General features: G+C 41.8%; 1 long non-coding RNA gene across 2 annotated transcripts; it reads left to right on the top strand.

The window, feature by feature from the left end:
- The first annotated feature begins 26 nt into the window (after positions 1-26).
- LOC144281320 (uncharacterized) lies at positions 27-14747 on the top strand. 2 transcript variants are annotated; one of them, XR_013349898.1, is made up of 4 exons: positions 27-426; positions 3436-3488; positions 9032-9144; positions 14274-14747. It is a non-coding gene; the product is annotated as an uncharacterized LOC144281320 (long non-coding RNA). The 2 variants fall into 2 exon arrangements; XR_013349897.1 differs by having other exon boundaries at positions 14230-14747.
- The last annotated feature ends 1171 nt before the right edge of the window (positions 14748-15918 follow it).

Here is a 15918-nt window from a genome sequence, read left to right as displayed (position 1 = left end):
GAAAGAAAAAAAAAATAAAATAAAATGTGGAAAGACCCATTTGTTTCTCTGTTAATTAGATAATACTGTGTGTTTCTGTGTTTGTGGGAAAGAGATTATTAAGAGAAGTCTTGTTTAGTTTTTATTAGAGCCAGAGAGTGGAGCAGATTGGAACTCAGTTGTCTGTATTCCTTTTTTCATCTGCTTCAGATACATTGACTAACAAACACTTGCAGAGAATTAGCTTTCTTTTGAGTTGCAGAAATGCCCTCAGAAACATTAACACATATATCTCCCCTACTCCCCTCTACCCAAGCATCTTGTTTGCTGTTTTCTTCAGTTTAATGACCATCTCTGCAAGCTGGATGGACCTAAAAGTCCCACTCCCATCATTTCACTGATGGATCTCCTCAAAGTGCTTGGGACTCCACACTGGACCAGTGGCGGGTGAGTCATCACCCACTTTGGCTCTTGGGGCTGATGCTTGGGCATTAGGAATATTTTGCACATTTCCCCCTTTGAATCATTTTCTCTTGTATTGGTCTTTTCATGGAGGGACAGTTTAAAACATGGGGGCATCTTATCACCACACTGAGCCCCTGCCACTATCAAAAAGATTTCCTCCAGAATGAAGCTACAAATTTCCAATTATGTCTGCCAATTTTCTGGAATATGTGACCTTCTTCCTTTAAGTTGTTTGATAGATTTACTAAATACATTTGATTGGGTTTATCTATTAAGTGAGTAGAAAAAATAAAACATAAATCTATGTTGGTAAAAATTAAATGTTTTCATAATGATCTGATGAATTATTGCTATATGTTAGCCCCCACTAGCAGGCTATCTACATGTAATGTAGTTACATTTTCAAGAATCAGTTTGATCACTAAATTAATTAGAAAAAGTTGGTGAAAGTCACCTATAGACTCCTTTTTCTTGTAATTATAAGCTTAGAACAATGAACAGTTCTTTTTTCCTGTATGTCCACTCTTTGAAAATATAATGAGAATCAAAGCTCTAATTGGCCTGAGCCTCTGCAAAGCCCTGTGGAATATTTCTGTGTATCTTTCATAAGAGAAAAATGTTGAGCAAAACCCACAAAAGCTGTCTGCTCACAGAACTTTCATTCTAGTAGGAGAAAGAGGGTAGTTGAGTCTTAGGGGCACTGCAGTCCAGTCCCAATTTCACTTAGTTCTTAGTCCATTCCTTAGTTTTAATTGGGTTCAATTATCATCCCCCACGAGGGGCCCCTGGGTGGCTCAGTCAGTTAAGATCCGCCTTTGGCTCAGGTCTTGATCCTGAGGTCCTGGGACTGAGCCCCATGTCAGGTTCCTTGCTCAGCAGGGAGTTTTCTTCTCCCTCTCCCTCTGTGATTTCTCTCGCTCTCTCTCAAATAAAATAAAATCTTAAACAAAAATATCACCCCCACTAAAGTTTAGCAGAAAAGGGGAATCTTCCCTGGAGAAATAACATTGTCTTACACAGTGCCCTGCATTCAATAAGATGCAGGATTCTGTTGCTGAAAATCCAGAGACTAAGCAGGCAGGGGAAGCACAGGTGATACAGTGATCTCACAGGAGTGCTGATGTTAGTAACAAAGAACTTGACAATAATAAGAATCAGTATATTCAGGAATATAGAAGGAAAATAATAGAGACATTTACCAAAGATGTGGAATCTACAAAAAGAGGTCAAAGGGAAATTTTAGAACAGACCCATATGATATCTGAAAGTAGCAATGAATGGAGATAACATGTCAAATACGGCAGAAAACAGGACTATAAACTGATCAACAGAAAATGCCTGACTGAGGCACAGAGAGAAAAAAAGAAGAGAAAATGCATAAATGACCCTAAGGGGCATACATGATGTAATGAGAAGGTTTACTATCAGTGAAGGTGGGTCTCAGAAGGAGAGGACAGAGGGAATGTGGCAGGAGAACTTTGGGGGGAAGTAATCCTGTTAATGGCAACAGGGAAGTGGGTCAGGAAGAGCAGGGAGATGGAGGGCGCGGGGAGGTTTTAATTTCCCTTTGCTTCTCCTCTTTCCTCCCCTCTTCCCCCCTCCCTTTCCTTTCCTTTCACTTCCTTTCAGATGATTGATACTCAAAATGTGGCAGGCCACTATTAGAATGATTCCATAGAAAGAGTGAGATGGGCCAATTTTAAGGAACTACAGGGAAAGGAAGCAAGATCAGGTGGACTGTGGGCTATATGGACTATTGGCACACACTTCCCTTGTAACAAGAGTGAGTGGGACACTGATACAGATGTACTCATGGTTGTAGGTTTTCTGGCAGGAATCTTTGGTTGCTTTAATGAAATATGCACTGGGGTAAGCAATGGAGAGTGAAGATGGGATATAAGAAATTGTAAGAGAAGGCAGGAGGATAAAATACACTTTACTAGGAAAGGGACAGTGATACATGCCAAATTCAGGGTTAGATCTTGAGATTAAAAAAGGAGAAGAGAAGAAAAAGTAAAGATGGTAAGTTCTTTCAGGTGGGAGATGAAATGTTTTTTGCGGGGGGACAAAGTTTGCAATCTTAGAGGATAGCTTAGCCTTGCAAGGGAAGACTTGATGCTCTCAGACCCTAAGGAATACTTTGATACAGGAGGCCAGGCTAGAGAGTTATAAAACTGCTCTTAAAAGACAAAACTAGGGGGAAAAAAAAGATAAAACTAGGAAAAGGAATAATAGTCGCTATTATGTCAGGAAAGAATTATTGGAGCCTAAAGAAATATAACACAGGGAGAGAGGATGAAGTTCAAGGGAGTGAAATAGAATTATTTCCTTAAAGGGAGCCTAGAGTCTTGAACCTCGAGACAGGAAACCCATTAAAGATGCTGATAGGGACTCATTAATAAGGGCAATTGGATAACCATCCCCTAAAGACTCAGGACTATGAAAGATTAGATGAGAGAAGGGAGAGAACTTCAGGGCCTACAAGATGAATGAAGATGCCGCAGTATTTTTAGGCAGGGAAGCAGGTCTAAACTGCATGGGTAGCTTAGTTAGTTCTCTAAGGGAAGGTACAAAGAACATGAGGCTGCTGGGGACAGGCAGGCAGGTTCCTAGCATGTGGGTTACATGGTGGACTGGGGAGCAAATAGTTCAGGTGGAATTTTACAACACGGAGTTGAGGAGGCACAGAATTTGTTCAAATAATAAATGCTTTGGCAAAATAAAAATTTATTAATTTTATACTTTTTGCCATGGGAGTTCCCTCAAGGGTGACATTATGGAAGAATGTCAGAAAACAAATATCTGGATTGGGGAAAAAGGGAACCAAGGAAAGCATGCTGGCTTGAGAGTGTCAGACCCTAATGGGGCACATGAGGAAAAGTGAGAAAGTAAGCAAAAGAGGAGCGTTTGCAGACGTCTGCTGAACCGCCTGAACTTCGTGGTGGAAACCAGAAGGAAAAGGTACAGTGGGAACTTATTTCTCCTTTACAGAGAAAGACACAGCAAAAGAAAAAATTCTGCTCCCGTGGAAGTAGCTAGCACAGGTAAGTTACTCAAGGCCGGGAATACTGTGACTGGCTTCCCCTGACAAAATTGTGGGAAGGGCACACATCATCCCAAGGGATCATTGTTGAGGGGCTGGGGTTCTTGCTTCTCAGGTATTTCTTCTTTTTGTCCCAGGGATGACTGTTCTCATGACTGCTGTCCCAGTGGCGATTCTCTCTGGGCTTCTATCTTTACTGTAGTTTTTAGCAGTATGGGTGTTATTTGTATTGTGAGATTTTTTTTTTTTTTTTGGTACAGTTTAAGATTCTGTCTTTGCCTTTGACTTTGGATAGTTTGATTATGATGTGTCTAGCTGCAGATCTCTTTGAGTTGATCTGATTTGATGTTTGTTTAGTGTTCAGCTACTGATTGGACAGAGATTTTATTAACCACCTCAACCCAGAAAGTCTCCAGCCTTTCCCGAAGGGCTCTATGTGTGTGTTAGGGAGCCTCTAGTACTCCAGCAGGGGATTTGCAGCTCTGCCTTTGCCTTTACTTCTTGCTTGCATAGTCTTAAGGTCAGCCAAAGGTGAGAGTTTAGGGCCTACCCAGGTCTTTCCTGGGTATACATGTGGCACTGCACATATGTGTGGCCTTTTAGCTTCTCAGGAATATGTCAGAACTTTGCAAAAACCCCATATTGACATATCATTCTCTAGTTTTTCCTTTAAATTGAAACTTAAGAATTTTTCATCAGCTCTAACAAATGTTGCCACTTCAAGCAGACGTGATATTAAACAATCGCCACTGATTGTTTTTGAGAAATGCCCCAGGGGATAGGGCTCTTTGTACAGAGTGAGTTCTGAGTCAGGTTAAACAAAGAGAAGCCTTGAGAATAGGGCTTTTTACAATGTTGCCAGACAGGTCGAATAGGGACAGATATCTGGGTATGAACTTCTGGGGAGTTCTTAACTCATTCTTTCTATAGTGGATGCTAAGCCACAGTTTTTCACAGCTGCTGCAGTTATGAGACTGTTAGTTTTCATGGCTCCTGTTAAGCTGAGGAGATGGAGATTGGAATAGGTTTGCTGTTCTTAGTGAGATTCAGTTATTGTCTTGAATAAATGCCCCCCGAACAGCTGCAACATTTTGGATAATTTAATAAATTATGAAAAAGTTAATTTTGATACTTTTTGGTGTCAGAATTACTTATATAGAGGGGTGGTCTTCTGATGGCCCTTACTCTGGCATCTCAGAAATGCTTCTCTCATGAAATGCTAGAAGTGTGTGCTTCCCCAGTTTTGCACCTGCCATATTTTCTTAATTCTGTTCTCCTTTGGTTCACGTAAGTACAGAGAGGCAGATCAGCAAGTCAGCTGCCATGCAGGCTCCCAACTGGGGAATGGCACATCAGGTTGTCTTTCTTGCAAGCCCTCAATTTTTTTTTGTGATTGATACATATGACAGCCTCCTTCACTTGACTGGGTGGGTGTGGGAGCAAGCACTTTTCTCCCTCTACTTAAAGGGATGGAGGGAAGGAAGAGCTGAAGCATTCTCCACTGAGCCAATGATTAAGATGCTCATATTATTATCTGAATGAGGATATTTTTAATAGAAAAAAGAGTATTAAAGATAATTTAGTATATGTATGTGTGCATAAAGGGAGGGAGAGAAAGAGGGAAGGAAGATAAGTAGAGAAAGACACACAGAGGAAGAGACATACACAGACACACACAGAGGAAAAGAGAGATTAACTCCAAATTAATTTTATGACATTGGTGCCCCTGAAGATAGTTCTCCTAGAAAAACTGTTCTTAAAACAAGTTTTTGTATAAAATAAGCACAAAATATCTGTGTGCATTAAAACAAAACATGGAGATTTTTGATATTGATTGTCTGAACTTAAGCAAAATAATCTTGGTATATGTTCACATGTGTTAGTGCATCTTAAAATTATCTTTAATACCATGTCCTTGATAATTTTCCCAAAAATGTATGTTTTAATATAGTCTAATTATTAATTTTTCATAAAATTTTTAGCAATTGTCTCCAAATAACATTCTGTAGTTCATGAATTTGAAATTTTTGACACCTTCATTTAACTCTTCTCTATGTACTATCAGATTTTTAATTGAGAATATGCTCTCAGAGGTGCTTAGGGACCTGGTAAACTCTGAGCAAATTTTGCTAAGTATAGAAAATTATAAAAAAATATATCAATAGTATTTAAAAATACTGAAATTGTAAATATTTTAAGCAAATACTTTTGTGGTTATTGTCTTTGTTGCTTCCATTTAGGGCCCCTTTCATTGACAAATATTTTTATAAACTCATCAGAGAAGTTGTTTCTTTTGATGATTCTTTGAATGCTTTGTTAAATTTGTATGCTGCAGAATCACAATGCTTCTGAATTTTATCTTATTATAATACAGTATATAAACCCATACAATTAAAAATAGATGCTTCATCAACAAATTCTTCCTACAAGTTATTTTCAAGCAAAATTACAGATTTTCAGAATGAAATCTTCTTCTCCAGTTGACCTCTTATCATTCAAAATATTGGGCATTTTCCTTTTTTTGGTAAGTATTATTGTCAATGAGTCCTGTTTTCAAGCTTTCCCCCAATAATTGCAAGTTGCCCGGATTTCAAAAGTAGGTTTATTTGGCTCTTTGGGTTGAATAATCTGATCAAAGCTTACAACAAATTTTGAACAAACTACAACAAAAATTTAGAAAGATGTAAGAAATATTTAATTGATTGTAGAATCCTTAGTTTGATGTACAAAGTGGGTTTTCAAAGCTGAAGCATTTCTGCAATGGCAGATGGCAGGAAGCAGAGAGAAAAGAGCCTATTGGCATGCATGGGGAAGTTGTTTTTGTTTAACCACATTATCACAAAAACATTGTAGTTCACATGCTCTTTGATATATAAAAATATCAATTTTGACAATGACAGCTTTTGTTCTGGTTGGTGGAATGTCGCATGCACAGCACAACCATTCCAAGTACCCTCTGCTCCGTTTAAGTCCTCAATTTGGTAAGAATATTACTGAACCACAACACAGTGCCCTGTTTCAATGTGGACTCATGAGATCCCCACAAAACCTATTATTTTGCCTAATGTTCAATTTTTAAAAAAAGATTTATTTATTCATGAGACACACAGAGAGAGAGAGAGAGAGAGGCAGAGACATAGGCAGAGGGAGAAGGAGACTCCCTGCAGGGATCCTGATGTGGGATTTGATCCCGGATCCCAGGATCATGACCTGAGCTGAAGGCAGGCACCCAACTGCTGAGCCACCCAGGCATCCTCCTAATACTCATTTTTTAAACTGAATTTGCAGTAGCATTCACAGAAACGTCAGATGCTCAACAGAATGGAATTCCCAAACCTTTTACTTTATTCTATGAATTGGATGGAAAACTGAATCACCGGAATTAGTTAAAATTTCTATTCTCAGTATCTGGTGATGCTGATGTGAAACTGGCATAATTTAACTCCGCAGTATTCTTCTGGAGCCAGCACATTAACAGCTATTGCTTCACATTTTGTACGTGAACAAGAAAGCTCAGAATGAGCCACATTAATTTACAAAACCCATCATTTGACGTAATGCAAAAGGAGAAGATCTGATAACTCGACCAGTTTCTATTTGGTTTGGGGTACCCTGGCTCTGCTGAACTCCAGCCAGACCACCTCAGAGCCCATGAGACAGACTTTTGGGTTCATTTCACATCCTTGGTTGAGTGGGCTGTGTCCATTGAGGTGAGGTTCTCAGCATGGCATCCTCCTGAGGATCCCAGCATAGGGGGCATGCACTCGCCTTGGTCTCCAGATCATGGGGAAGGAAGCATTAGGGGGAGGCTATCTGACATCCCAAGTGCTGTGAGGTCTTCTCTCATGGCTGGCAGGAACATCAACAATTTCTAGTTTAGGTGGGCTTTGGGAATTGTCTGTCTGTGTCTTCATGGTGGGTCTTTCCTTGGGTTGTTATTTCTCCTGGATATACAGATAAATTTTTCACCAGAGTTGTCTGCAGATCTTGGAGCTTGCTCTTTGGGCAGCTCCCTCCTCGCTGATACTCTTGCCCCTGCAGCCCTCCCCCCCCATCCCCCTCTCTCCCATTCTCAGTCTTGTTGGGTTCTCTTGGCTTGTCTGCTCTGTGGCCTGGAAACTGTCTCTAGGCAGAAAGCCAATAAATTGTGACTCCTTTTTTTAATTTCCCTTCTTCAGAGACCACAGTGATGCTGGCTGTCCAGTGTCAGAAAATCATGTTTTGTCTGGTTTTGTAGTTGTTTAAGCAAAGAGAATGAATCCAGTCCCTGTTACTACATCTTGGCCTCAAATAGATGTCCCGGGTTTTGCCTTTAGTTTCATAGTTTTGAGGGGATTTGTTTTTTTGCTAGAATTTCTCTGTATCAGAGATAGAACATTCTGTTGCCTTTTTGCCCTTTTTGAAATTTTGGGAAGAATAAATAATTTTGATGGAGAAATACTTGGAAAGTGAGGAGAGATATTTTGCCCAGTGACGGTAAACAGTTGTAGACTAGGGCTCTCATTCTTCTAGGGACAAGTGGACTAGTTTTCTTCTGAAGCAGTATGAAGGGGAGACAGAAAGGAAGGGTGTTATGTATGCCTCCACTTGACCCAGGGGCACCATATAAGTGAACAGACACTCATCAGACCCAGAATAGGATTTTAGTAACTCTGGCAGCAGGTGCCTTGCAAGGACCAGGGTGGAGGTGTGGCTATTCACTGACCTGTGGCTGCAGAGTGCTCATACACCTGTGTGCCCACCTTAGGAGGGTAAATCTGCATGAAAGTGCATCATGTATTCTCACTCAACATAATTGTCTCAACGACTCAAGATGAGCGTTATGAAAACATCACTGTGTGACAGTGTATGGAATCAAGACCCCTATAGGTCTTTAGTGTCTCTTTCTGGCTCTTGCCTGTCGGTGAGCTCTTCTCACTACCCCACCGAACTTGTCTAAACACTTCTTCCCCTCTGTAATTCACTACCTTCAATCTACTGTAGACCAGAAACAAGATAACAAGACGTCATAAGGACGTACAAGTCAAGAGTGCTGAAGACCATGGGTGAATGCTGTGGGCTTTCATTTGTGGAAAATGTATGAGTTCAAAGCACAGACTATTCAGGCAAGTCCCAGCCACCAGCCTCCTGCACTTGCTCTATGGGTCTTGGATGAGTCCAGGTGGGATAGAGAAGTGATATGTTTTTGTTCATTCTGAAATAGGCCACTCCCCTTACTTGGCTCCCTGGTCATTTCTTACAGCTCTTCTGGGGCTGGCCCGAGGTGCACCTTATCTTTTAATGAAATATTAGTGATGTGGAAATCCATTTAGAAACAAGGTGGGCACAAATTGTACCTGGAAATGGCATCTTGGCTGTAAGAATGCCATTCATCACTAAGATTATGGGGTGCTTTTAAGCCAGTATCTCTGCTTATTATTCATAAGGCATATGCAGAATGATTCAGTGTTGGTGACTCAGCTAAACGATTGAAAAGAAAATTCAGTGAAAAGCCAGCTTTAACTGCACATCATGGACTCATTTGATTCTCTGTTTGCTCCTCAGCTCCTGTTTCTCATTTTAAATGTTGGAATAAAGCACTTAGAACAGATTTGAATGTGAACTTTGAGGTTTAGAATGGCCTACTCAAGAGAATTTTAAAAGACATGTTAGATGTGGTAAGTCTTCATTGTACACGGGTAACACCAACACACATTAGTTTGAATAAAGTTTCCCTGTCATATTTTTTGGTGTGAAAACAAGTTTACATGCTAATCAAGATGACTTATTTTCTGGAGGCAGAGGGAAGAATACATAAGATATTCAAAATTTTTAAAATTTGAGAATTGGTGAGCTTAATTTTTTTTCTTATTTCCATAGTGATATATTTTGACCTATTTCTGGCATTCTGCATAATGGGCTAATTCCAGATTGCCATGGGAGAAAGGTTAGGGAACACCTACCTCCTAGAGGTGCAGGTGCTATGAGCTGGTTGGTAACTTGAAGCTCTCAGATGTCATAACTTCTTTTATTTTTATTTTTGTTTTACATCTGTCCAATGAAAACTTAAGACTTTTCATGTATTGCTGATTTTCGGCATGTTTTAATTTCTTTTGAAAAATTTTAAGGCCCATATCACTTATACCTTAAATGGTACTATTAAAGTTTTAATACAAGACTGGTAGAAAATTTAAGGAAAAGTATGGGAGACCGACTTCTTAATGATCAACATCAGCTACCTCATTTGTTAGCCAAAAATCACTGACTCCTCATTATCCTGGTAGAAATTTTTCCATGATAATTCTTTTTATATTCCTTTTGTTTTTTTAGGAGTTTTGGAGTTAAATGTTCTTCTTCTTCTTCTTTTTTTTTCTTTTTTTTTCTTCTTTTTTTAAAGATATTCATTTCATTCATTCATTTATTTGAGAGAGAAAGAGCACGAGTGAGGGGGGAGGGACAGAAGGAGAGGGAGGGAGAAGTAGACTCCCTGCTGAGCAGGGACCTCGACGACGGGAAATGGGGCTCGATCCCAGGACCCTGAGATGGCAACCTGAGCCCTAGGCAGATGCTTAACCAGCTGAGCCACCCAGGCAACCTCTTTCTTTCTTCTTTTCTTTTCTTTGAAAAAACTTTTCCAGCTTTATTGGGATACAGTTGGTATATAACACTGTAGGAGTTTAAGACATACAAAGTGGTTTTGATCCATTCTATACTGCAATGTGATTACCACTGTAGCTTTAGCGAACACTTCCATCATATCACACCATCACCATTTCCTTCTTGGGGTGAGAACACTGAAGATCTACTCTCAGCAACTTTCGAGTCTGTGATACAGTAGGGTGAACTATAATCGCCGTACCATGCATTAGATTTTCAGCACTCATTCATCTTACAACTGAAGTTTGGGCCTTTGGACCCAGGTCTGTGGTTATATTTTCAAAAAAGTTACATTATTTCTTCTCTTCCCTTATACTTACTGAGAACATTCTGGCGGTTGGCAGGGTGGAGGAATCTTAGCTAATAGGCCGTGCTGTGCTGGTAAATGTTGAACAATTGGCTTTCTGGGATGGGGTGGGGGCAGCCCTTACTATAAACATTTGTCAGCTTCCGAGTTGTGACTATTCCCACCATGGCTGATTTCCAGCCGTCACAGGGACACCCTGACCGCCCTGTTGGGAAGAGCTGTGTGTAATCAGCGTTTGTGACCCCGTGTGAGGAGGCGCCAGCCCACCCCTGCACAGACAAATGAGCTTAATGGAAACTCAGCTTCCTGTACTAAGCCCCCAAAGGTCCATGTGTTCCTAGAACTATTTTCTCAAAACCATGAAATCTGAGGCAAGCTAAACACTTGGATTAGATATCTATAAACAGTGATTTATCTCAAAGTATCTTTTTACTCTGAGAGCATAGTTCTCATATTTCTGTAGTGAAGACAGATTTTTAAAAAAATATTTTATTTTATTATTTTTTTATTTTATTGTTTTTAGAGACAGAGTGTGTATGTGCAAGTGGGAAGAGGTGCAGAGGGAGAGGGAGAATTTTGAGCAGACTCCCTGCTGAGTGCAGAGCCCAACATAGGGCTCGATCCCAGGACTCTGAGATTGTGACCTGAGCCGAAACCAAGAGTCAGATGCTTAATCAACCAAGCCACCCAAGCGCTTCCTTCCCTTTTTAGAAAAAGATAAAACAGATCTTTTTTTTAAATTTAGATAAAACAGATCTTATACAAGATAATAGAGTCATAAAAATTGTGAACAGTCCAATGGATTCCCATTCTTATTGTGCCGCAGCTAGCCAAGCAGTTAATGAGAAAGAGCAACCGGATGTAGGTTCTTTCCTTGTAGATCTCATCTATTTATATTGATATTTGAAAAAAATAGCATAACAGTTCTATGCTATCAGTTAACCTTTCGGTATGCTTTCTAGGATTCCAATGAATTTATCAGAGAAGTGGTAATTTTGTTTTGGGTGAAATAATTTTTTCTTGGTCATCTTTTCAACCATTAAAAAATCATTCTAAAACCTGCCATATTTGGGATATGAAAAAAATTAATATGTTGTATGTATGGTATAGATAGTGGGTAAGGCTAAGCTAAAGTTTATTTTTATGAATGAAATATGTACATATAAGCTATAGCTTCTGCATAATTACTTAAAGCTTCGATATGGCTTTTTTCTCTGACATCTACAGCAACAGTACTGTATTTTTTAAAGAAGATTTATTGATTTATGATAGACATAGAGAGAGAGAGAGAGAGAGAGAGAGGCAGAGACACAGTAGGAGGGAGAAGCGGGCCTCATGCCAGGAGGCTGATGTGGGACTTGATCCCGGGACTCCAGGATCGCACCCTGGGCCAAAGGCAGGCTCCAAACCTCTGAGCCACCCAGGGATCCCCCAGTACTGCATTTTTGTTGAGCGACTGCTCTGCTCTGCTCTGAACATATAATGAAATACTGTGGGGTATGTTGGTTTGCATAAAATATGAACGTGACCAGTAAGAATTTGGAAAACGTAGTGTGTGGAGGAAATTTCAGAACTTGCAGCATCAGGGGGAGGAAGAGTTGTCAATTTAGTTCACTTAATGCTGCTTTGAGAGTGAATGTAAAATACCTACCAGTACTTGGCAAGTAGCAGCGCCTCAACAAATGTCAGGTCTCATGGTTGGGGCGGAAGGCAGCATTCACTGGTAATACAAGTTCAAGGCCACCTTCCTCCTGGGGCACAGAGCGAATGTGCCATCCAAGGTGATGGATAAGACTGTCATGAATAGTCAGGGAAAGCTTCGTCAAGGTGGCAGATGTGACCCGAGAGTTGAGACAGGTGCAGTGGGCTGGTGTAGCCCTTCCAGGTGGCGTGATTCTCAATGGCTAGGCAGTAGGCCTGGGCAGCTGGTCACTGGAGAGGAGACTTTGGTTAGATTGTGCTGGGAAATAAGGGAGGAAAAGTAAACTCTGGAAGAAGTGTGGGCATCATTGTACATTGGCCTAAGGAACTTCGGCTGAAGATGAAGGTACTGGAGGGTGGGGCGGATATGGCTTCTGATATGAGATTTCCATGATCAAAACCAGCCTTTCAGGAAGACCTCTGATGAGGGTGTGTAGGCCTCTTTCATGTTTGCCCAGAAAATAGCACCTTCTGTGCTTTTATCTGGGCTGGCCCCGACATTAGCAGTGCCTACGATTAACGGAGACCCAAGCACTATGATTTTTAAAAAAATATTTATTTTATTTTATTTTAAAATATTGATTTATTTATTTGAGAGAGAAAGACAGAGCGAGAGGGAGAGAGAGAGTCTCAAGCAGAGTCCCCTCTGAGTTCAGAGCCTGACACATGGGGCTCGATCCCAGGACCAGGAGGTCATGACCTGGGCCAAAATCAAGAGCTGGCTGCTTACGCAACTGAGCCACCCAAGCGTTCCATTTTTTAGCATTTAAAAATTATAAATAAGCTATAAATGTTTACAACAAAAATTCTTCATGTTTGTTGTAATCAATATTGGTTCATAGAAACAAAATCAAAATATTTGTGAAGTTATATTTTTTATGATTGAAGTTGGCAAAATAGAAAGTTGTTCAAGTTGTGGATTTAGAATAATTTTCTTGCTCATATTTGCTGTTTTGATCAATAATTACACTTTCATAAAATAGACTAGTGGTGCCTATCCACAAATTTTATGTGGGTTACATTTGACAAAAGTGTGCTCGTCTTTACTGTTGTTAACATTTTTGGCAGGCTGCCTCTGTGAATGTTTTCTGTTCCTATTTCTTCTCTGTCTTTACACCCCATTTTCAGGTTTTCTACTTGTAGCAAAATACCAACTCTCATCATTCTTAATGATGTAACACAGGGTTTTCATAGAAAAAAAAAATCTATCAACCCCTGATCTAAAAGATTAGAAAGGGAAATGTAGTTGCAAAATATCAAATTTCAACCTGTTACCAATAAAATACAAACTGAGGTAAATAAAAGTTGAATTAGATGTATTTTTTAAGGATGTTTTTGAGAGAGCTTTTTTGGTAAAATAATCAGAATTATTCAACTTAAGAGGCATAATAGAAACAATAATGAGTGACTATAAAAAGACTAAATAAAAATTATTTTAATAAAGCTAATAGTTGAAATGTACTTTATGCAAGATTTAATTGCTTTTAACAATGAAAGTATTTCATAAAACTCGTGTTGTTCAGTGTCTATCTAGTTTTGGTTGTGAAGAATCACGATCATGCCTCGTAAATGCTGTGTCCAGAATCCATATGATGCTTCACTCGCGATAAATCTAGACCTTTAAGGTCTTAATCTAGACAGGATAAAACCTTCCCCAGCCCCCTGCATATTTGCTGCTGATGCCTCTGTGCTAATCCTCGCGCAGCAGGAATCAGGATGCTAGAAGCAGCTAGGGGAGGGGCCTCGGGGAGGGGCCTCGGGCAGGGGCCCCGGTCAGGACTGGCTGCCTGGTGCCCTCTGAGGGGAAGGGGTGACCTAATGCTTGGATGGCCCTGGTCCCCGCTCTGGAGCGGCACCCCGTGCACCCCACAGGCCTTCCTGGCACTCTCCTGCACCACTTTGGGGACACAGGGTGGAAGGGTGACAGGCTGGAGAGAGCTGTGGCCCTGTGGCTCCCCACCAGGGGCCAGGCCTCCACGTGCTCTGACCCGTTGAGCTTCCGTCTATCTGTTCTCCGCCTGGACCTACCCACTGCACCCCTTGCAGGAATGTGAGTTAATTCTAATTTTACTTCTAATTTTTTTTCTATCTGGTTTAGCCCCTCCGATGGTTAATTCTGATTTTTAATCTGCCGTTCGACAGCCGGTGGTGTGGATTGTTGATGCAAAGGATAAATTGAGGAGCAGAATGAGGAGGAGGCCTCTGGGCAATTGGCATCTCTGGAGAAGTTTCTCAGAAAGCGCTTGCTGGAAAGATCTGCACCGAGGTTGGACAGGAGATGGGGGACCCTCTTCCAAATTCGCCTTGTCTACCGTAGGTGCTGCACTCGTGGGCAGCTCTAGAGGGGCAGGGCAGGAAAATCCGGCCTCGAGGAAACCACTTACCAGAGAGCAGCTCCCAGGGACCTCCGACGTGGGGTTTGGAGTTGCGGCTGCCCTGGCTCGGGGAAGCATCGACGGCCCTCCTGGACCCCGCAGCGGGCTTCGGGTGGTGTTGCCGCTGCCGCCGCCGTTCAGGGCTGCGAGCATGAAGCCAAAAGGATTTCCTCGCCGGTGGCCCACCGGCTTTTTGTTGTGGCTCGTATTCTAAAACATCACCACAAAATACTTTTTTTTTTTTTTTTTAAAAAAAAAGATTTTTATTTATTTATTCATGAGAGACACAGAGAGAAAGAAAGAGAGAGAGGCAGAGACACAGGCAGAGAGAGAAGCAGGCTCCACACAGGGAGCCCCATGCGGGACTCGATCCCGGGACTCCAGGATCACACCCTGGGCCGAAGGCAGGCACCAAACCACTGAGCCAATCAGGGATCCCCCTCACCACAAAATACTTAATCCTTCTAGGCCTTTAGAAATGTCAGATCAGAAAGACAAAGATATTCTAAACATAAATCCGTGCCATGAGCTCCTGCGGGTATAATAGTTTACGAATGAAAAGATTTTGAAATAATTTGCACACTGAGAAACGCCAGTAGTGGTTTGAGGTCCATTGTTTGTGTCTATTTACCCCTCCCCTCCCCTCCCCATCCCTCCCCTCCCCCACCCCCATCCCTAACACTTGGGGAGCGGCTTTCTCGTACTGCTCCTGTCTTACTGCGAAGACAGTACCTGGGCTCAGCTACAAACGAAATCCAGTGTGCTGAGGCACATGCAGAGCGCCACGACTTTGCGTGTGTTTTGATGTCCCTGAGGCCAGAGGCCCGTGGGCAGAAGCCACAGTCAGCAAAGTGGAGCGGATAATCCAGGGGCATCAGTTCCCGGCAGCGGCCAGCAGCCCCTTGTGTCTGGTTCAAGTACGGGAGCCGTCGTCCGCTGGTTCTCCTGAGGCCGAGGTCCTTCCTCGTCGCTGACCCGGCAGGGACTGTGCTGACCGGGAGGCCGACACTCCGTGCCCGGGTCAGAAGTGCCCTGGGCGTGGAGCGTGACCTGGGGTCAGGAGACCGGGATCCCGGACCCTGCACACCCAGCCCATGGCCCTGATAGCCCACCCAAAGTCGGTGAGCCTCAGCGTACTCGTTTGGGTTTTTTCATTGTTCATAATCCACAAAAATGGGTGATTTATACGTGGAACTGGCTGATCGATGACCAAAACCGTGTGGCATTTCTAAGTCCTTGAGGTTATACTAGTGTTTTTTTTTTTTTTTTAAGATTTTGTTTATTTATTCATTCATGAGAGACAGAGAGAGAGAGAGAGAGAGAGAGAGAGGCAGAGCCACAGGCAGAGAGGAGAAGCAGGCTCCATGCAGGGAACCCGATACAGGACTCGATCCTGGGACCCCGGGGTCACG

The sequence above is a fragment of the Canis aureus genome, chromosome 12 (genome assembly GCF_053574225.1).
Source record: "Canis aureus isolate CA01 chromosome 12, VMU_Caureus_v.1.0, whole genome shotgun sequence".
In the NCBI taxonomy this organism is placed as follows: domain Eukaryota; kingdom Metazoa; phylum Chordata; class Mammalia; order Carnivora; family Canidae; genus Canis; species Canis aureus.
Note: the sequence above shows the minus strand (reverse complement) of the source record. Positions and strands in the feature narration are given on the sequence as shown.